This window comes from Strix aluco, chromosome 1 (genome assembly GCF_031877795.1).
Source record: "Strix aluco isolate bStrAlu1 chromosome 1, bStrAlu1.hap1, whole genome shotgun sequence".
Lineage (NCBI taxonomy): Eukaryota > Metazoa > Chordata > Aves > Strigiformes > Strigidae > Strix > Strix aluco.
The window spans coordinates 29,239,985-29,263,114 of NC_133931.1; positions in this window are offsets into that span (position 1 = coordinate 29,239,985).

A 23,130-nucleotide genomic window follows, 5' to 3' on the forward strand; every position below is an offset into this window, starting at 1 on the left:
CATCTTCTTTTCCTTAGTATAGGATAGACCGTTCGTGTGCTTGGAGGAAGTTGTCCTTAAAAGACCTGTCAAATCTCCTGAGATTCTTTTTCCTTGAGAACTGCCTCCCACAGGACCTCTACCAGTTCCCTTAATAAGCCAAAATCTGTTTTCCAGAAGCCCAGAGTCTGTACTCTGCTAATTGGATTTTTGATTCACTTCAGGATCTTGAAATCCCCAATTTCTTGGTTGCTACATTTAAGAGAAACCTTTATTCTCTGGAGAGAAGGCATTAAATACAGAACAAGATATAGAAGATTTTAACATATCAGCCTGCATTTCCATAGTAATAAATGTCACATTCATCTCCAAGATAAGTATTTCAAAACCAGACTCAATCTGAGTGAATTCAGAGTCCATAAGGATACTCACATTCACTTGGTAGCCAACCATGAAAATGAATGGAAAATAGATGACCATCTGAACTTTTAACGTTCAACAAGCTCACATCCTGATTTGTCAAAGTTTAATACAGTTAGTCTGTCCCAGTTTAATGGGGCATCTACATTTTAATATCTTGGAGCAAGAATAAATGAGAAAAAGAGAACAAATATGAAGCTTATCTATAGATCATAAAATTAAAAAAAAAAAAAAAAGGTATCTTAAAACTGACAGTAAGATTGATTCACTGAAAATTACAGAGGAGGATCCTTTACCTAGCTTGACTCTTTGTGCACTGGTTATGAAAAAGAAAGCTGAAAACAGATATTTCGACCACTTCACACACTTGATCAGAAGAAATGTTTTTTAGTCATACAAGTGGGATTCAGCATTGGGCAAAGGTTTCTGGGTACCTAAATTCTCATTACAGCCAGTGAGGATCAGTCAAAGTTGTCATTCAGTGTGGCCAATGGAGTCCTTCATCTCAATAGCCAGTAAGTACCTGTTTTAGGAGGACTAAAAGATAAGCTATATGCAATGCCTAAACTGAATGTTTTAGTTGCAAAGTGAATCCCATAGAAGTAAATATACTTTGTAGAAGTACTTACAGCTATAGAAAATTCACATCAGTTGTGTAAAAAAAATGTCTTCTGTTATAATGTTCCACATCAGTGCACTTGCCATTGCATATGCTGATACAACTTCTACTACCTCTTCTCAAAAAAGAAACAAGTAAATTAATGAGATACCTTTGCTAATTCCAGATTAAACGGCCCCAGTTATCCAAACAGGGGAATGAGGCGAAATGCCACAGAAAGAGATCCACATTCAAGGCAATCAAGGGCAAAGGGAGCAAGTACCACCTGTGTTTCACTAACTCATATGGAAAATCACTCAGAATGACACACACTTAACAGCTGAGGTTGGTAGGGACTTCTGGAGATGGTTTAGTTCACCCCACCCTGCTCAAAGCAGGGACAACTACAGCATATTGCACAGAGCAATATCCAGACAGGTTTGAAATACCTCCAAGAATAAGTCTACAATATCTCTGGGCAAATGGCTCAGGTGTTTGACCACCCTCAGTTTCTTATGTTTAAATGGAATTTCCTGGTTTTGGTTTGTGCCTGTTGCCTCTTGTCCTGTCCCTGGGCACTACTGAGAGGAGTCTGACTCCATCTTCTTTACTCCCTCATATCAGGTACTTATGCACATTGATAAAATCCCTGTCTGGGACTTCTCCAGACTGCACAATCCCATGAAAGATGCTTCAGTGGCTTAGTCATCCTGTGCCCTACACTGGACTCATTTCAATAAGCCCATGTCTTTGTGTAGTGGGGAGCACAGAACTGGACACAATACGCAAGATGTGGTCTCCCCAGTGCTGAGTAGAGAGGAGATATCTGTTCCCATGACCTGCTGCTCTTCTTAACTCATCCCAGGATGTTGTTGGATTTTTTACCTCAAAGGCACATTGCTGGCTCATCTTAAACTTCTTGTCCACTAGGACCAATTGCTGGCTCATCTTAAACTTCTTGTCCACTAAGACTCTCAGGTACCCTTCTGCAAAGCAGCTTTGCAGCCATTTGTTTCCCAACCTGTATGGGTGCATGGGGCTATTTCTTCCCAGGTGTAGGACTACGCATTTCCCTGTATTGAACTTCATGCAGTTCTGTTGACAAATTTGACACTACTCCACATGACATCTGTGGGAAAAGCAAAACAGTGAAAAAAATGCAAAACATACATTTCCTTATGTGGTGGTTTAGTCCCTGCCGGGGTCTGAGACCACACGGCCGCTGCCCCTCCCCCACAAAGGGAGTGAAATACAAAGCCCCGGGGCTGAGATAAGGAAAGGTTTAATACAACAGTGCAACAGCAACACAACAAACAACAACAATAACAATGACAGTAATAACAACGAACAGAGCAAGATATCTACCGATACAGCAGTGAGAGAAGAGAGCTCGCATAACACACGCGTTCACTGACTCTCCTGCGCTGCCCCGCTTGGGTGCCAGGAGGTGGCATCAGCATGGTATTGAATAACCCGGCTAGAGCTTCCCCCCACTGCTGGGGAAACTTAACCCTACCCTAGCTAAACCAGGACACCTTAATACATGGTGCCCAGAACAAACACAGCATGGGATGGAGATCCAGTGATTTCTGTTGCCGTGACACCAATGAGGAATGAGAAGTGAGGTGGAGGCCACGCAGTCCCGTTCTTCCACTTTTCTCAAGGAACATTTGACATGACTATGTAGATTTATCTCCTGCTCTTCCCCTTCTCTCAAGGACTGTTTTGCAGTACTCTGTGGACCTTATCTCTCATTCTTCCTCTTTTCCCACAAAAACAGTGCATACCTTGCACTGTCATTACTCAAGAAACAATGGCTTGACCACAGTCCCACCCACTCACACATACATACTTAGCTAAATACTGCCCCGAGTTTGTATCTAACTCGAAGGGACAATAATCCAATACCAAATTTGAGGGACAGATCAATGGGTTTGTGATCCTCACCCCCTCCCAGAAGGGACACCTTTTGGTAAGATTTGAGCCCTTGGCTATGCCAACTGATTACCCAGGAATTAAGTGTGTGTGATTGCAATCAGTTTCTTGTGTGTAGTGCTATACAGACAACCTGCAGTTTGTGCATTTATCATAGGCAATCTCAAAGAATCTGTAGAAGTTGCATAAGAATAAACCATATTATTTGTGAACTTGACTGCTTCTCTTGAATGCAACCAGACCTACAGCATATGGGCTGTTCGTGCATCTGGTGTCAGGCCTATAGTTACGGCCATAATTGGCATACCTATTAAGAGATAAATCCAGCTGCCCCTAGCCCCTTTAATCTCTGAGGACCAGCTAGAACGCAAGGGGATTCATCTCTTACCAAATTAATTAATTACCTTAAATGCAACACATGCTTGTCTCTAAATTGGAGAGAGACATGGATTTAATGGATGGACCACTTGACAGATAAGGAATTGGCTGGATGGCTGCACTCAAATAGTTGCAGTCAATGGCTCAATATCCAGGTGGAGACCAGTGACGAGTCATGTTCCTCAGGGGTCGGTGTTGGGACCAGTGCTGTTTAAAATCTTTGTTGGCAACATGGTAAGTGGGATTGAGGACACTTCCAGCAAGTTTGCTGATGACACCAAGCTGCGTGATGTGGTTGACATGCTGGAGGTAAGGGATGCCATCCAGAGGGATCTGGACAGGCTTGAGAGGTGGGCCTGTGCAAACCTCATGAAGTTGAACAAGGCCAAGTGCAAGGTCCTGCACATGGGTCAAGGCAATCCCAAGCACAAATACAGACTGGGTGAAGAGTGGATGGAGAGCAGCCCTGCGGAGAAGGACTTGGGGGTAGTAGTGGATGGAAAACTGACTATGAGCCAGCTATGTGCCCATGAAAGTCAACCATATCCTGGGCTGCATCAAGAGAATTTTTGCCAGCAGGTCAATTCTGTCCCTCTACTCCACTCTCGTGAGACCCCATCGGGAGTACTCTGGGGCCTCAGCATAAGAAAGACCTGCTCAAGTGGGTCCAGCAGAGGGCCATAAAGATGATCAGGGGACTGGAGCACCTCCCTTATGAGGACAGGCTGAGAGAGTTGGGGTTGTTCAGCCTGCAGAAGAGAAGGTTCCAAAGAGACCTTCTAGAGGCCTTAGAGTACTTAAAGGGAGCCTACAAGAAAGATGGGGAGGGACTCTTTATCAGGGAGCATAGTGATAGAATGAGTAGTAACAGTTTTAAACTGAAAGCGGGTAGATTTAGATTAGGTATCAGGAAGAAATTCTTTAGTGTGAGGGTGGTGAAACACTGGAACAGGTTGCCCAGAGAAGCTGTGGCTGCCCTCTCCCTGGAAGTGTTCAAGGCCAGGTTGGACGGGGATCTGAGCAACCTGGTCTAGTGGAAGGTGTCCCTGCCCATGGCAGGGGTTTGGAACTAGGTGATCTTTAAAGTTCCTTCCAACCTAAACTATTCTATGATTATATAAGTTCTCCAGTCTGTCAGGGTGCCTTTAAATGGCAGCACAACCATCTGGTCTATCAGTCTCTCCTCCCAGTTTTGTATCTTTTACACTTTGCCCCACCATCCAGGTCATTAATTAAGATGTTAAAAGTGTTGAGCCAGTATTGATCTCTGGGGTACACCACTAGTGATTGGTCTTCAGCTGGATTTCACTCTGCTGATCACAACACTTTGGGCCCAGCAGTTTAATCAGTTTTTATTCCACCTCACTGTTGATTTGTCTAGCCCATACTTCATCAGTTTGCCAAGGAGGATGTTATGGGAGACAGGAGCCTTATTCACTTTGAATCAGTATTTGAAAAATTTAACTATTTTTAATACAAACAAAAACAATTAAAAAATATCCAGTCAAAAATTCATTAAGTACATGGATTTTTTTCCTCTACTTTCTCATCAGGGTGTATTCTCTAAGTTCTGAAAGAAAATCTGAGTGTAATTTAGTATTACAGTGCACATATATATATACAATATTTTTGTTTTCTACTCACAACATAGTACATGAAAATTTCCTATGATTTATTAAAAATCCATTTCATTACTAGACAATGAAAAGAAACAAATTCAACAATGCTCATAGATTCTGCTCAGAAAATAGCCTAATAAAAAGCTTGTATTTTTCTGATATTCTGTGAAAGGTTAAAATTCCTACCAAACAAGGGAAATTATGCATATAAATAAAAAAGGCATTTGTGACAGTAGAGAAAATCTAACATGTAATACCAATATGAACAAGCTGATGTTACCTAGGTCTTTTTTTCAGATCAATACACAACAATGCAATATCTCAATTATACTGATGGAAGACACACAATAAAAAAAGAAATTCTCAAACAAAAAAGTAAAGAGAAATAAAAATAGAATATTGAAACAAGTCTGAAGATTATGATTTTAAAGAATGTCTTCAAACAATTATTCAAGGAGGCCATCTTCAAAAGGTCCGTGTGCAGATTTTCACCTGGAGTAAAGTAGCTAATGCAGCACCAATGTAATATCTATAATCATCATATGAGACTCGGGGCTTTTTTTTCTAAGATGGTATGACCCCCAAAACCTTATCTGTCCATTAGTAGTGCACAGAAGAGCTCTGTGTATGTATCCAGAATCAAATAGAGAGTATTGGGATCAATAAGCCAAAATAGCAAAGAAGCAGACCATTAAACCTGACTATATGCAGGTAAATGAGGAAAACTGCCATTTAAATGTCATTTATAAGTACATTCATTCATATCAGGGAAAGTAACTCCCTTTTCTAAGATTGTGTCCACTTCACTTGTGGATTGTAAACTTTTTTATGATAAGAGTAATTTATTATAAAATTGCAGATGACTTTCATAAATAACATGTAGAACTCCATTCAGAAATAAATCACTGTATTTATGGGTCATTTTAATCCTTTGGCTCCAGATTTTACATACCCATTTTGTCTTGCACATAACTCCCTTTCCTCAGCATCAGTATTCTGGTCATTTGGTATTTGCCTCCTTATCATGCATCTGCAGCAACACTAGCATGCACTTTTGAATTGAGTATTATACATACTATTCTCTAAAAACCCAGCTTGAGCAAGTTGAATGAATGGCCCCTTAGTTTTCTTATCCCTGCTGCATCAGCATCACCAGTGTTATTCAGCATTGCCCAGCACAGGAGTAGCCCTCCATCTGATGAGAACTTACCTGATAGTTATCATAATTTTATAAGTGGTCTGTCATAGGCCTAGAAAAAGATCTCAGATGAGTCCAAGAACAAGCTTGAATTTCTTACATTTGCAGAGTTGGCTGCAGCAAAATTAGTCACATCTTTAAAGCCATGATCATTTAGATTAAGGTATAATTACCTCTAATGACCTCTCTTGGAAGCTGTGAGTTATTTACTAGCAGTTAGAATGGCATTCAAAATAAATTCCTTCTGGCTTTTGAAATAATGAAGGCAAGCATCAACAACAATAAATGCATTTCCAAACTTGCACCTCCATATACATTAAAGTCATGTTGATCAGTTTAAGAAAGATCAGAGACATCAGTTTTGGATAATGAAATGTGTCCCTAAAGGTCAAATGAGATATCTAGTTGTGACCAAAGTTACCAAATACGTAACACATCTGACCCTAGTTGACCTGACATAGCAAAGCAAATTTCACTCCTGCAATATAAAGCTGGTTTTTAACATTCATTAAACTACTTTTCTTTTTTCTCCCCACCAGCAAGTCAATTTTCTCATTTGCAAATCAGCCAACATACCATTTCAGAATTCCTCCAAGCTAGCTTCCATGTGTGACTGAAGATACCAACAAGGAGAGACCAGCAGTTGTTGTGCCTTTTCACAGCAGCTGAAAGGACCCAGAGGCTCCTGCTTGGCAGCCAAGCACAACAAACTGATCAACTGTCTGGCATATTTCACTGCAAGATGAACTGTTTTCAAGAAAGTGGATTGGAAAAAAAAAAAAAAAAAATCCGTTGTTCACGATAATTGAGAAAGCATATTTAATTAACTAAACTTTTATTTACTGCCATTTGCTGAAGAAAAGTTAATTGTATTGGTTAACAGCCTGTTGCAGCGACAAGGCACTACAAAAAAAATAATTACATAAACACAATTAGAAGCTTGGACAGAACCCAGGATTTTTCACACTGCCTATCCCTACTATCTCTTGCTTAAGCAAGCCATCCTTTCTGTTTTCCTTGTTTACTCTTTGCATAACATTTCTTTCTGTAGTGGCCCAGTATCAATCAACAGAGAAAACGGAGAGAGCTTTGCCCTAACATCTCTTCTAGGTTGGTGGTTTCTGAGTTTACTGAGGATCTGGAAACCACAGTCCAGACTTCTTCAGTCTGAATGTAATAAATGTGTGCTTCTCACTTCCTCAGTGAGTGTTCAAGCCATAAAGTTACTAAACCCCTAATCCCTACTCTTGTCTCTTTTCTCTTTCCAACTGAAGAGTGATCCTAGTCCATATACAAGAGGGACAACTTGGACACTTGAATCTAGGAGTGGCATTTGGGCCAAGAAGCAAACCTTCAAGAAATATTTTTATTGCCAAATGTAGGTCAGGGCTTACTTTAGGAGAGAGGCACATACGTATGCCTTTGTTTTCCTTGTCGGCTGATGTGAGCAAGTCCACTCCATGTGCTCATGATCGTACATCTGTTTCGGGAAGTTAAAGCAATAATTTCTATTTTTCTAAATTGATTGTTTTCATATTTCATGCATTCCTTTGTTAACATATTTTACAAAATGGAAATACAGAAGATCTGAATAAGTATAGAGCTCATCTGTATAACACTGTGGTCTATTATACAAAGCACAGACAAATTGCAGTCCTAAACCAGCTTTTTTCACTGAGTTACATCATGATCCTGTGCATAGCACTTGCACTTGAGACTGAATTTCTCTACTTATAAAGTGGAAGCTCCTATATTTGCATGCTAAGCTATGGGTACTGTGTGTAATTGTGACTGGAACACCCTTCACTGTATGATATTTCATCAAATGAGCTTTTTAGTGAAGAGAAGATGCTTTGCAGAGAAATAGCAAGTTTGATGAAAGAGAATGAAGAATAGACTGATTAGTAAAGGAAGTAGAGGTTCAAATCCTTCGTCTGCCTGACCCAGCATGTTCTAGCAAGAAAAATTTCCGTCCTCGTTCATATAGAACAATGTAATTGACCCTGAGTTTCCCCTATGCCAGGCCAGTTCCCTAATCATGTCCACATGTTTTGATACATAAACATTGATTTTGATAATTCTATTTCTGCAGCACTGTTCCAAAAGGTTTTGGTCATGTTCCAAGGTGCAATGAAAACAAATGTTAATGTTGCTATGAAATGGGCTTGCTCTAGCTATGACACACAGCACAGTACATGTTAACAAAGTATATTATACATAAAAACATTAGTTAAGGGCATGTCTGCACTATGGTGTGTAGATACTCAAGATAGCTGTAAGTGACAATTTAGACAAGAAAGCTGTAGATACTTGCTTGTAGTGAGCTCTGTGACATAAAAACTGAACTGCTTTGATACTTCCACAAACTTATTAAAATTTACTTTGCATTCTACTTGGTAGACATACCAGTTCTGTTTGGTCTTTCTCTAGCAAACATAGTAAAAATCAGGATTTAAGGAATTTTATTCACTAATTAGCTCGTTAGTGTACTAACCAAACATGAGCCAGGTGTGACGGTCCAATGAAACCATAGTTAATGTCTCAACCATCCACTAAAGAACTTTGACAAAGGAAATGGTTCCTATGGAAATGCTGGGGCTGTGTAGGCAATGGCAGGGAGGTGTAGCAAGAGGAGGGGGTCCTGTGGAAGTGGGACCACACTTTTCAGAGGCTGAACTTCCCTATCTTGAATGACTCTGTGAAGAGCCAATAGAGAAGCCATTTTCACCATGCATGTGCCAAAAGGAAAGGTCAAACAATAGTCACACTTGCAGGGAGGGGGGGAGTAAATCCCTAACGACCCCCAAGCCCACCCACTCATTTTTCAGAAGAATCTGAAGGTACAAACTGCACACGTTGCTGAAAGCAAGGAGAATTCTGGAAGCATAAACTGCGCATGATGTGAAATTAGCTTAAGTAGTCCAAGTGCCCACCCAAAGGAGGGCAAGGTATTGTAAAAGGACACGAGTCAAAGCCCCAGGTGGCTGCGCCCCACCAGAACTGGACCCCTAGGCTGGCAGGACCAACAATGGAACCAGGACTGGTGAAAACTTCCTTTTTGTCTTCCTCTCTTTTCCTCTCTTCCCTTTTCTCTCCCACTCTTATTCTTTATGCCCGCATATAAGGGAAGGCTTGTCGGGGCATGTTATAAGATCTGCCACTAGTCAGTGTAAGTTTTAATGCCTGTTGCAGAGGTTGCAAAGATTACTGACAAAGTTTCATGCCAATTATCTGTTGTGAATGAATAAATATTGAGTTTTGTGAATTGAAGAATCCCTGGTGTTGTTTCACCTTAATCCTGACCTGGGAATCAGCGAATCTGAGTCGTTGGTCCCGAGAAACTGGGACATGACACCAGGTACATCTGTACCTGGATGTACCTAGATAGGAAATATGTCTAGAATAATAAAATATTTTTATTGTTAAGGATGGTAATGGAAGCGGGTACTGGCAGAGGGCGAAACAGCAGGAAGCAGGAAGATGAGGTTGTTGTCCCATTGTCATTGTTTCATGCATCTCCCCCATACAGGGTTTCAGTTCAGAAAAAGAGGGAAATTTTCCAAACTACTTAGAGAAGTAGTTCTGATGTTCACATAGTTAAACAGAAATACATTGCAGGCCATCCAGTTTTCTAGATCCTAGTGCCTTTTATACTTTTAGTCCCTGAAGTCTTTAAATATGCTGCTCTGTTCAATGTCATCTTTTCATCTAGCAGGTTTTTTTCAAAATATTCAACCTGGATGCATACTCACTCAGGTTTTCTGCAGAAAATCTTGGTCTTGAATCATACCAGTACAGTGTTGCATATAATCTCAGCCCTAAGAGTACACTTAGAACTGGAGTTTAGCAGGGTCAAATAGAGCATTTCTGGATGTTTCTGTGATGAGCTATAATTGTTTGGTTTAATGGCAGCTCTTGCTAAAGCTTGCAGAAAAGCTGATGTGATTCAACTATCTCCACTAGGCTCTATTCTGAGACATGGTGACAGTCTGCAAAAATGTTGCTTTTAAGAAAATCAAATTAATTGAAATATTTGTCCTAATGAAATATCTAATGGCACACTAAGGAAAATTATGATATTTGTACAAGATTCATTACTATCTAATGAATAAGGGAACTATCTAACCATTTATAAGTATAGGTATGAGCATAACAGCTAACTTGTTATAAGTACTTTTCTGTACCTTTAGAGCTTCATGTAAAACCTTAGTTAAAACCACCTTTAAATTTCTCTTTAAACAAATAAAAGCTTTCCTTTTGTGTTGCATCCATTCTTGCTGTCCTTAAAGTTGCTTTGTATTTTCCATCTAGGGGAAACCCATTAATATTGACAAGTAATGTTCTTGTACTTTAAGCCATATATCACACAGTCAACAGCTCAGTAGATAAAACCTTAATCCTAAGAAGAATAAGACAGTTAAACAAGTACGTATTTTGCCTACTTATTTTACAATTTTTACAGTAGGCTAACATAGAAAATGGACATTCTTGGAAGTAGAGGGGAGAGAAGGGAAGGTGATGAATAGGAGCAGGGAGAAGAACAAGGAGAGGAAGTTTTTACGGTTTTGTAGTAGCTAACCTGTATTACTCATAGGGCCATTTGAAATAATTTATGCAAAACCTTTTTCAAAGGGTATATTTAATTTTATCAAAAGAAGTCTGAAAAATTTTCTTCTTTATTCTTGAAATAAACAGGGTTTGTGAATATGATGAATTACTATTCTGCAAATTATCTACTTTTTTTCTGTAGAGTATTAAGTACTTCCAAACCACCACCCTGCATTTCCAAATGTGTATGAAGAACAGTTAAGTCATTGAAAACTTGACTGAAATACATTTATATCTACTTTATCTACTGGCCTAAGTATGATTAATACACAAGTGTCTACATTTATTTTCCCTTCCCTTCAGTAACCACTAATATCCTGTAGGTTTTGAACAGATGTTCAGTAAGTGAAGTGGTACATCTACATCTGCCACTGAAAATTATTGCTTGTAATTATGGAAGAAAGCTTTCAAAATAAAGAATATTCTCTTCATTTTTAACTAAAAACATAGTAGCAGGAAAATATTTCACTTTGGAAGGGAGTATTCTTACTTCTTTTATAGGTGGGAATAGTACAAGACACAGTTGGCCTTATTCACTAAATAAGCCAGCATCAGAGCTGGTGACAGAAAGCCGGTCTCCTGAACTTGAATGGTCAAGTGTTGTACCCATGAAGTCACACTGAATTTGAACAAGAGAAGAGTCTGTTGGTTGTAAACTGTGACTATCAGACCGAGTATCCACAGTTTGTGTTCGGCACCCCTAGAACAGAAAGCTCAGCGGTAGCCTAGAAGCTGTGGAAGGTCTTGTCTTTTCTGTCTGATTTAAAATATGTATGTTTATTTAAATACAAATGAATCTCAGGTTAACTTTGCACTACAGTAGGTAAGAAACACAACTTCTACAGGCAAATCTCATGAGAGAACATTCCTGCTAGCCTGCTTTCCACTATTTCTTGCTTGTGAAATACCTTTAGCATTGCTGAGTTAACTGCACAGAAGGCAACATACCCTTCAAGAACACCTCTACAAAGGCAATGGGTGAAGTTTCAACTGTTTCCTTAATTTTACAAAAGTGTTGCCTAAAGAATACCATCAAGTCTTAAATGCAAAAATGCTTTGGAAAGAAATAGTAAACGTTATTGCTGTGTTATCTTGATATAGGTAGAAATTCCTTCAGCTAATCTTTTATATCAAATCCTGTCTCAAGCCATAAGGCTCATTGGATAAACTGCCATTGACAACAGCAGGCTTTGAAGCAAATATGTTCTCTAAGTTTCAAACTCCAAAACAGATTGGTCATTTTAGTCAAATAATTAACAACAAAAAGCATGCACTCCAGCATTTATCAAGCTGACCTGGACTTTGCATCTAATATCTGAATGTCATGTCAGGAACACAATTTCATCTTTATGAAAAGTAACCAAACCCTAATATTTTTTTATTTTAATGGAGGTGAGATAACTTTCTATTTAGCTATCCATATAGGTGTGTATGTTTGTACCTGTATATTGTTATTTGCATATACCCCTGTTACATACAGAAGTCAAAGTGATCTAATACTATAGCACTTGCCAGAACATCAAACATGCATACAAACTTTTTCTGAAGCAAGCTGCAAGTCAATTAATTAGGTTTTGTACTGGGAATTCTGTATTTTTACAAGTTGACTTCTATATTTCCATTTTGGTCCACTTTGTATATTCATAAACAGCATTAATATTACTCAAATTCCAGTTTCCAAATGTTAACTCTTACTCTTTCTTTGTAGTCTAACGCTATTTGCCATTAATAGGTAAAAGCTCAGCTCTTGGAAGACAAGCTTTCAGTTAGGAAGGACAATCACAAAAAAACCCAGTTGACTGATCTCGATGAAAAGCTTACAAGTGCAACACAAATTACAAAATGTGCTGAAATAGGAGTAAAATAAAAATTTATAAAAAGACAAGCCAAGATTTTTTTTTTTGACTCATGAATTTAAAGCCACCCTTAGGAGTTTTAAAAATTTGGGACTGACAAAGTAGAGCACTCCAAAATTCTTAGTGCTTTTGGTTTTGTTTTTCCAGCTTCAGTGAAAAGCTGTGTTATAAATTGATCATAGTTACATTAGTATGAGTATGGTTTATATCTAGACTTGAAGCAGTAATCCAACTTTTAGAGCTGAGGGAGAGAAGTTCTCTTATCTGAGTAATCACATTTTCTAAGTATTATCTTTTCCATATGTTCATGGACAGGAAAAACATGAAGTCACTTGTGAAAAGATTTCTTAATCCTTTGTCTTTCTGCTGTTTCTTGTATTAAATTTTGATCTTTTAATACTCTTGAGCTTATAATCTAATTTCATATTCTAATTACATCATTAATTTTCTTATATTATCATGTATTCCTATGAAGACTTAGGACTAACATACAGTGGAGGAATTGTAATTACTTTTTGTCTACATCCAGAAAAATCTCATAGGAAGTTTCATAGTTGTATGCTTGCTTAGGCCATACAGCTATGAAGGGTTAATTTCAAACTGACTTTTTATCCAGATGCATCTTTCTTGCCAAATATTTGCCAAGTGAAAAATCAAAACCAAGGCTGTTCCTGCCATGAAATGAGTAGTTTGTGACATAAAATCACTCATCTTTTTGAATTCACAATATAGCAGTACACACTTTCTTAAAAGATGTACTTTTATACAATATTTGCCAAATTGGTAATTGAAAACTGGAAACACATTTGCGTCTAAGAGCAAAAGAGTGGAGAGAATATGTAATAGCTTGCTGGTTACCTAAATTTGGCTTTAGTTATTAAAAGTGAAAAACATGAAAATGGTAAAACAGAAGAAAATTAACAAAGTTAACAAAAAAGCATGCATATCCATGTATAAGTCAGATGAGGTCAGGTTCAGGTATCCTTGTCAATCTTCCCTGACAGGATCCAGGGGCATACCTATACTTCTAGATAAAAGATCAGGGAGCAAGCTCAGACACTGAGCCCCTTGCCACCCACATGGCTTGGTAGTTTACCCAACTCTGACTCTGCTCTGGACTACTGCAGGCAACAATTTCCAATAAAATTTTGCTACAGCTACCAGTTATCAGGGGCAGAGATTAACTCATGGTCCTCTTTTTTGTTTAACAGTATGGATGTAGCCAGTAACTTTCACAACAGGCCAGTTATAGATCTGAGCAGGAATGCATACTCCTGAGTAAATACTCTCATCAGGCTGAAGGGCCACTGATTTTAGGCCATTTTCCTGGTCATAAAGTATTCGAGTACTACAATAATAAGCATTGGAAGACACACAGAGGCACTAAAATCTATCTCCATTACTCAAATAGTCTCTGCCATGCACTCAACACTAGAACACTCATTTGCGAAAGACAGTACATCAAAGCCAGCATTTTGAAAAGTGTCTCAGTCAGTCACTGAGACATAAATGGGTTCTCTATGCATTATAAATTGCCACATAAGAGGGAATATTTTGTTATTTGATGTGTGTACAGAATGAAAAGCAGATATTAGCAACGATGAATAAGACCAGGTTCCTCTCCTACCGGAGACATCAATTGCTTGCACCAAGTAGGCCGTTCACAGATGAGCTCACTCCTCTTATATGGCTTACCCTATATATTTTCCATTATCACTGGCTACAGCTCATTGTTCTTTTTTTTTTGTGTCAGTTCATGATCATACAAGTGCAGAAAGTAATAGGATACCTTGATCCTATATTTGCAAGTGCACTTTTAGGCCCAGAGCCTGGGTCATGCATGAAACAGAAAACTCTTATTACGGTTTTCTATAAAGTATCCAACTGCTAATTTTTTTAAGTCTTCTAACTAGTCACATCGGCAAGTCCTTGTGTATCAAAGACTGCAGATCATCTATACCCTCCAGCATTCACCTGCTTGTAACTTTGGGTGACAGAACATTTGTATCTAGAGACCTGTCAGATGAAAAGCATCCCTCTCAACTGACTGGGCTGCTAACTATAAAATGTAAAGCCTTTATTCTTGTCATTTAAAGATACTGTATTGTCAATCACCCCCATCAAACCAGTAATACATGCATAACAGTCAAATACCTTAGTTTGATGTAAGCCCTCCTTTCATGCATTAAAATGTTCTCTTTCCAGTCAGCACAATTCAGTTGTGTCAAAATTTGGTAGCATGCTAAAATTTGGAAAGTTAGAATTCTTTTTTATAATACAAATGTAATATAAAAACAAGTAGTGCACACACCACTGTATTGATTCTATTGCACATTCTCTAGACAGTAAGTATACAAGGAACAGTTGAATTAGGATCTAAACCATGTTCATGTTTCAATTCATAGTTTGATAAACAGATTACGTAGTACTTGATCCCAAGAGATAATTTTCATGTCTGTTTCTAAAACTGTTTTTTTGTGGGTTTTTTTTAAAGTACTGATATCATCATATTGCCCCTCTGCCCTTAGGAGCACTGACAACAATGAGGGCTTTCTTCAGAATTAATGCCCAGAATCCAGCAAAATACACAGTATAAGGATAGGGGGAGAAGGATAAAGGCATGGTTTTATATATAACATAAATTAATAAAACTCTTGCAATGTGTGTAGAACTGGAAGAATATTATAATGATGGGCCATAGGCTTTACTGGAAGCATACGCTGCCTGCCTCTGCATACAGAACAATGAGAAAAGATAAGTCTTCCTAGTTTATAAGGCACTCACAGCCCTTTTCTGAAGGAAGCCTCAAGTTTTCTTCTCTGCAAAATAATAGACGTATTTTGTATATCTTTGGAGTGGAACACTACTACTTTTTTCCATTGACATGTTTTTTATATTCATTCTGCCAAATATTCACATACATAATATATGTAAACTGAGGGGAGAGAGAGAGAGGATAAGAGAAATGGAGAGCTCATGGCTACTTTCCATAACGGAAAAAAGGTTTCATGTGCACATATGAACAACAGATGTAGAAATATTTAATATTCCAACTCTAAGCAAATGAGTTCATCTAATAGCCTTATTGAGAAGACTATGAAGCTGTGAAAATGTTTCATGTGCAAGCATACTCAGTCCTAAACAATGTAGGATTCTGGCTGTGCCAAAACCTTCCATGCTAGAAGAGATGTTAAATTTCTTGAAAGAAAATATGCTGCTTAGATTGTAGGCTTGCTGTGGGTATCGATTCAAACTGATACTTTATAATGAAGCAGAGCTGTAAAAAGCTTAAAAATAAATAACAGTAAACAAATATTTGCAGTTTACTGCAATACAGCCTGTATACAAAGGGATTGCGAGCCCTTTGTATGCTATAGCCTCAAATATGCAATAAGATCTATTCTGGTGAAGCTTTAAAACCCAACAGGGTTAGAAATTTGCTCAAGGGTCCACCCTTGTGAATCCGATTGTAGTATCAGGTGTTATTCTTGCTCTCACATTACCCACCACAACCATTTGTGTTGCTGAGCAGGACGATAATCACAGCTTTTTATCAAAGATAGATCTGAGTTGCATTAGACAATACTACAATGATGTTACACAGTATGTCAAACTAATTTTATATGGTGGCATGGGTTAGTAGATCAACAGCATTATATATAATCAAAATAATTCTTAGGCAAATTGTTTATAAGAAGGAATTGCTAAAATTTGAGAAAATGCTCAATCCCCAGTCCAATGAATTTTGATTTTATAGTGCAGTATTGATTCTGCATTAATATAAATCCCCAATCCCATTTGCTGTTTTAATCTTTTTATATCTCTCTCCAGTGAACAAAACCCAACCTTAGCAGAACTATCATAGACTAAAAAAATGCCACTGAATACTGTTACTTATCCCATTTCCTCTGTTGTAACTTAAACTGTACTGGCAATTCGCACCACAGGAGAAAATGACTACAGACCAAAATGACTACCAATTTTAGCTGCTTTGCTCCTTTTCCTGTCCCTTTTCATACATAAGTAGTAAATATTAAGTCTTCTAGCTTTTATATAAAGTTATAGGCCAAAACATTATTTAAAATTATTATGTAATCAGAATACTTACACAGCCAGTTATGTAGCTGTTACAGCCACTCTTAAACAAGAGCACCGAGTTAAGATTAATTTGGAAATTACTTTTATTTTTATACACTCCTCAATGAAGAACCTGTTTATAAATTTGAGGTAACAATTTCCATGTGACAGCCTTAGCTCTGGTCTTAACATAGACACAGATTAAATTTTCCAGTAAGTGGAATGAAACATATTCATGTTGTTTCAACATTTTCAAGGCAATTTAAGCATCAAAACACTAGAAAATAAAAATTCAGGTTGACCAGGCATCCTTCATTCAAGCTCTTCTATGCAAAACTTAGCTTAAAGGTAACTAATGTCATGCAACTGAAGACTTTCAATTGTGGTATGATATTATTTTTCACAGGACCTTTTTTCATTCAGTACCTAGTAGGCATGCTGTTCAAAATACTTTGTTTTATCACCATTCAATGATCCATGCGTTGTTCATAACACATGCCATCCACATTCTGTAATGACTATGAAATTAATAAATTTTTAAAAGGATTGCCATAATATATGCATTATATATATGTTCCACAAATATTAAATTGTCTTCAGAAACATGCTCTCACAAATTTCTGTCCCCGAAGCTGGTTGACTGAAACTTTTCATGACATGACCTTCACCAGTTCCCAGTAGTTCTTTATTCTGTCTCATCACTGACTATTTCATATTCTACAGTCTTGAATGTGACTTTTTCAGGGGGTAGTCAGTAAACACATTGAAAATATTAATTTATCATTACTTATTTTCAGTTTTTTTACATCTGTATTTCATTATAAAATACCATTTTATATTAATCAGTGTCCATGGGTAGGCCATATAAATGAATCAAGTAACATAATTTCTAGCTTGACCATATATACTCAAATATCTGTCTTGTGTTTATGGGTGACAGTAAAGAAAGATGTTGTAGGTCAGAGAGGAAAAATTAAAAAATGTACACACATTACAGTTCTACACCACCCCCAGAACAATTACATCCATAACTTATATTCCTTCTCCGTATTTCTTGCTCTCTTGCCTTCCCCATGAAGAATCTTTTCTCCTGCCCCTTCCATGACCAGGAATGTTAAGAGGAATGGGAGGGGAAAAAGAGTAAGGCTTTCAGGGAAATAAGACTGAGGGGAAGATAGATCTCCCTTTTCTCTGCCTGCACTCCCAAAGGAGAGGGTGAGATGCACAGTTTAGTTTGGAGAGAAAAGTGAGGATTTTTCTCAACACACATCAGAATTTTTGTTCAGTCACACCCTTTTTAGTTATAATTTAATACCTAGCCTTTCTAAACTATCTTCTATCTGGAGAGGAAGTCATGTCACATGCATTTGTAAGAAATGCACATGACATATCTGGTTTTTAGGTTAGGAAGGAATAGCCAGCAGCCATGAGTTCCTTCCCCATGCAAACTACCAGACAGCAATCTCTGAACTCCCGAACAAGCATACTGCCACCAAAACTGTTTGACTTTCAACAAATCAAGGCTTCCATTAGCAAAAGTAGAGAGGAGATTTCAGAGTATGGACACCAGTAAAGTTAAATGGATTGGGTCCTACTTATTAATAGCTTATCAGACCAGAAGGCAGAACCAAGCAGGTAGAAAAAAGGCAGAAGGACTGGTAGAGAAGGTCAACACCTCACACTGCCAGGCTTAGGATGCACTAATAGACAGTACTTTCATATTTTTATCGGAAGTGTTCAAGGTCAGGTTGGATGGGGCTTTGAACAACCTGATCTAGTGAAAGCTGTCCCTACCCAAAGCAGGGGGATTGGAACTAGATGATCTTGAAAGCTCCCTCCCAACCCAAAACATTCTATGATCCTATTATTTGTGGTTTAATTGTTTTAATTCAGTATAAAAAGCTAAATTGACAATATTTCCATTTTTATTTGAGACATTAATAGAATTTGGATGACTGAATGCTGGCTACAAACAATTGCCGAAAAGGAGGACAGGTTTCCATGAAAAGGTGGAAGCGTTTAAATAGTCAGCAGAGTAACAAATATTTCAAATAACAAAGAAGGAGGTATTTCCTTTTCATTATTTTATAAACTCGTAAGAAACTGTTTTTATTACAGTGGAAGAGTATATCTGTATTAATCCTTTCTTAATTTTTCTCCTTAGGACACAAATAAAAAGTCACGTATATTATAGCAACAATACATCACTTCTGGCTGCTGGCCTATGTCTTGTGCAGCTGAAGGAATTTAAATGTAATATTTCTTCATTGTTAAAACACCGACAGCTTTCTCGCTGGGTGGAGAGGTGTGTCAGTGGACATGAGAAAAGGAAGAGAAGTAAAATCAGAGAAGTAAAACATTAAAAATGCTAGAAGAACAACATGTGACATTTAAAAAAAAAAAAAAAAAAAAAAAGAAAGAGGCCAAATCTGCCTCTAATATTTTACTTTCCCTCATGACCTGTCCTCATGCTTGGAAAAGATATTATACAATAGACCTGATTGACACAGACAGACTAAAAGTGGAGCTATTACTGTTCTGAAAGTCTTATGAAAAAGTAAGATGCACTTTGGGTCAGTCTGTTCTGGCTCATAGCAAGGGTAATGAGACCTGAATATTCTTCCATTCTATTTTCCAGTTCTGAAATTCTTTGGTTCCAAATGTGACATTTTGAAATCTCCTTACTGAATTGTTTGATCTGTTATAACACAAAGCATTTTGATCATCTGCACTCTTAAAAAGAGAGATGCTCACCAAAGAGAGCAGGTTTGGTTATCTGTGTTCATGCCAGTTGTCCATTGAACCATTTGAACCTACATTTTCAACATGCCAGGAGAGTTCCATAGTCATCATGTTGTGAGGCATTCAGACTGTTGTTAGGAGACAAGTTTCCCTGCACAATTCTCTTTCACCCTGAGTAAACACCAAGTAGTCAGTACAGCAGGACTAGACTCCAGGGCTCCCTCATGCCAAGTAGAGAGCCATATTCATTTGGTTGATACCTGGCTCAGTGAAATGTAAAAAAATCACAGAGAGTGAAAAGGTCTAGCTGAATAAAGCATATTCTACTGTCAGGGAAACTAGGATAACAGTATCAGATACTGTTTCAAAAGCATCCTCTGCTGACTCAGACCTAACATTTGGATTTTCTTTCATTTACCAGGTGTATGCCATTAGACTGAAAGCAAATCTCCTTTTGTTCCCTTCTTTTGAGTCCTATTTTGCAAGGAAGATTCCCTATATATTGTGAACCTAAGACAAAGTATATCACTTCAGTTCTATGGTTAAAATGTTTCCTAGGCAGGTAGAATGCCATTTTCTGTTCCTGAAGATTTCATTATTCACATAAAAATAGAGCAGCAGCAGCTGTAAAACCAAGAGGTTTTCTTCATATCACTTCCACACCTCTTCTTTCCTCACAGACCCCAAAAAGGTTTTAGTCTGATGGTTTGGGTATTCTTCTGAGCAAAACAATGGTCCAAATCTCCTCAGAAATAAACCAGAACTGAAAACTTCCACTTAGTGGGTGTGTGTCCTCTTCACAGGGAACCACTATCTGACCATATAGAGAGAACTACTAGTTAATCCTCCAAGCATTTCACGTATTTGCTTGGAAATTTTTCTCTTAGGTACAGCTTGAGTAGCAAGTTTGCTGAATTACAGGGTGGGATTGCTGAAGTACTCAAAGCAAACTTCATCTTTGTTCAACATCATAAATCGTAACTCTGAAGGTCTCCATGTAAAAGTAACACTATGTGTGAAATTTAATACATAGTTGTGCTGTCTGTTATAGTTTGAAAAAGGATACAAATTCTGTTAAAATTCTGAAGCAAAATTTAAAATTTAGAAAATTTCATTTTGCAGTTGACAAAGCTGGGTGGTTTTGCTTTAAGTAGCCAAAAGCAAAATACCATTTGTTTAATGTAGCAATAAGACCAATTTATCAGATGCTAATGCACACTTCCTGTAATCCTATTGCTTTTAGAAATTATTATGTGTTCTATTGTTTGCAAGTTAATAACTTGCATTCCTTCCCCTAGTAAGTTTTCCAGGAGGGTAAAATATGGTTAGAAAGGTTTTTAATTTGTATTGCAAAAGTTTGAGGAAAAAGAAATCTTTCCACAGGATTTCCAGTGAATTCCCCAGTTTATGACCGAAAAACTTGTCTTATAATACTGGTTTTATGTTTGATTAATCTATCAATTCTGGGATCTGCTTTTCTGATATTTATTTTCTTGGTAAAATAGAAGGCACATATGCAAATATATTTTTTCCACAGTGTACATATGCTGTTTTTTTCCCCACTGAAGAGATACAAAAAAATTGCAATAGGTGTGTTATCTTTGAAATGCACTCAGAAGTTCCTCTGATATCATATATTTCAAAATATAACCCTGAAGTTTACGGGGCTTTCCCAACATCTGTGAAATCCAAGAGGACTTTTCCCTCCTGGAGGCCACTGCAGTGTATGCAGTGTGCAAAAAGCTATCTTTGTCAAGCTCAAGCTAACACCATATTTTTCTACATCTACATATAACAAACAATCATTAACAGGTGCCCTCCAGACTTCACTCTGCTCTTAACCTTCCAAATATTATACCTATGAATAACTTAAATAAGAAGAGAAAAAGAGGCTTAGTCAATGCATGTTCTTTGAACAGTATAAAGTGCATGACTGGCTATTCTATGAAAGGAAGCAGCTGGGCCAGACAGGAATACTACTGCAAGAAATCAGTCTGGACACCTGAACCTTCAGTACAAAATTTAATTGTTAAGTGGAGTTTCAATACAACATTCAGCTGTCTATAATTCTCTGTAAAAACAAGTGACTGCCTAATGAACGATAATGCAAATCCTGACTATAATTCCAGAAAACCAGTTCCCTAATGTATGCCTCATATCAGCCCAAACAAATTAATTTAAAAAGAGATGAATAAAAACAAACACAAATTTGCCAAGAACAATCATATTAAGCACACCTAATTTCCTTATGGATAGAAATGATATGATGTGAAATCCAGATACAAAAAAAAAAAAAAAAAAAAAAAAAAGTTAGGGTTCACCTCACTTGATTTTGAAAGATGAGCAGTTTTATGGTTTAGTCATTGAAACCATGTTGGGCATTTGCTTTAGGATTAGATTAATTACTTCAGTTCAGCCAAACACTCCACTCTTTACACTGACTATAACCATAGTCTGGAGAGACTAACTCACATGCAGATACGACTACTAAACATCTAACATTAAGTACAATAAATTAATCCAAATGTTTTCCAAGTGTCTGGAAGTAGAATGGGAAGGAATCAGCATAATTTATAGTAAAAAATATTTAGATAACATGGACATTTTTTCTCTTCCTGAAACATACCAAAAGATATTCTAGAAGCACTGTGAAATCCCTCTTTAAGGTTTTTAAGAAAAGTTTATACAAACAGTGGTATGATCTAAATATACTTAATCCTACCATCCTCAATGAACTACATGACCTCTTTATTTCTTTCCTTGGTTTCTATCATTCTGTAATAGGCTAACACAAAAACCAAATAGAAACTACATGCTCACCCCCTTTTTCAAGTGCTTAGGGACAAGACTAGATAAGTACCACAACAACCAACCACTGATTTTGTTTATGAGTAACAACATAGGATCACCTGATAATGGTAAATACACTGTCCATAGGAACTACAAGCAGAAAGTCTACCTCTCACTGTGTCGTTAATCACTCACAGGAATTAAAAAGTGGAATTTAAGACATTTATAGTAGGCCTTCTGGCTCTTTTTTACACTAAAATGAATTTCTTCCAGTCTGTAAAATTATAACATTCTTTCTTAGCTAGAGAACATATTAAAAAAAAACAACCAAACATAACCCACCAAAAAAGGAAGATGAAAACTAGAAAAATTGTCTCTTACCTTAACTTTAAATAAACACATATTTGCTGGAAATAACATTTATGCTTATGATCTTCCCAGAAGTTTTTACTGGGAAGTCATTAGTACACAATTGCCTAGGATTTCATTATGGTTATGTTTTTACAAGAAATTATTTTGAGAGTGACCGCAAATATGCAACAAAGCGTATTGACTCCTTGTGGTTTAAATTTTTTATGCAGTATTTACTTTGATTGATTTTAAGAATAAAGCTAGTTAGCTTGCAGCAGAAAGCCAGACAATTAAAAAAGAATAAAATCAAACAGATTTGCTTTGATATTTTTTTGAGGAGTATCAGACATCAAGTAACACTAACAAAACATGTTCACTAATTAAGACAGTAAAGTATTCCAACTCACTGTGTGATTAAAACTACTTGTTATTCATGACTGTAACAAATGATGGTTAAAATGTTAATGTAATTCCTGAACTAAAATTTGACTAACAAAATTTACTTTTTGATTAAGATATTTGCATAAATAGTTACAAGAGTTTTTAATGACAGAATTTGTGAATGCATCAAAGGGAAAT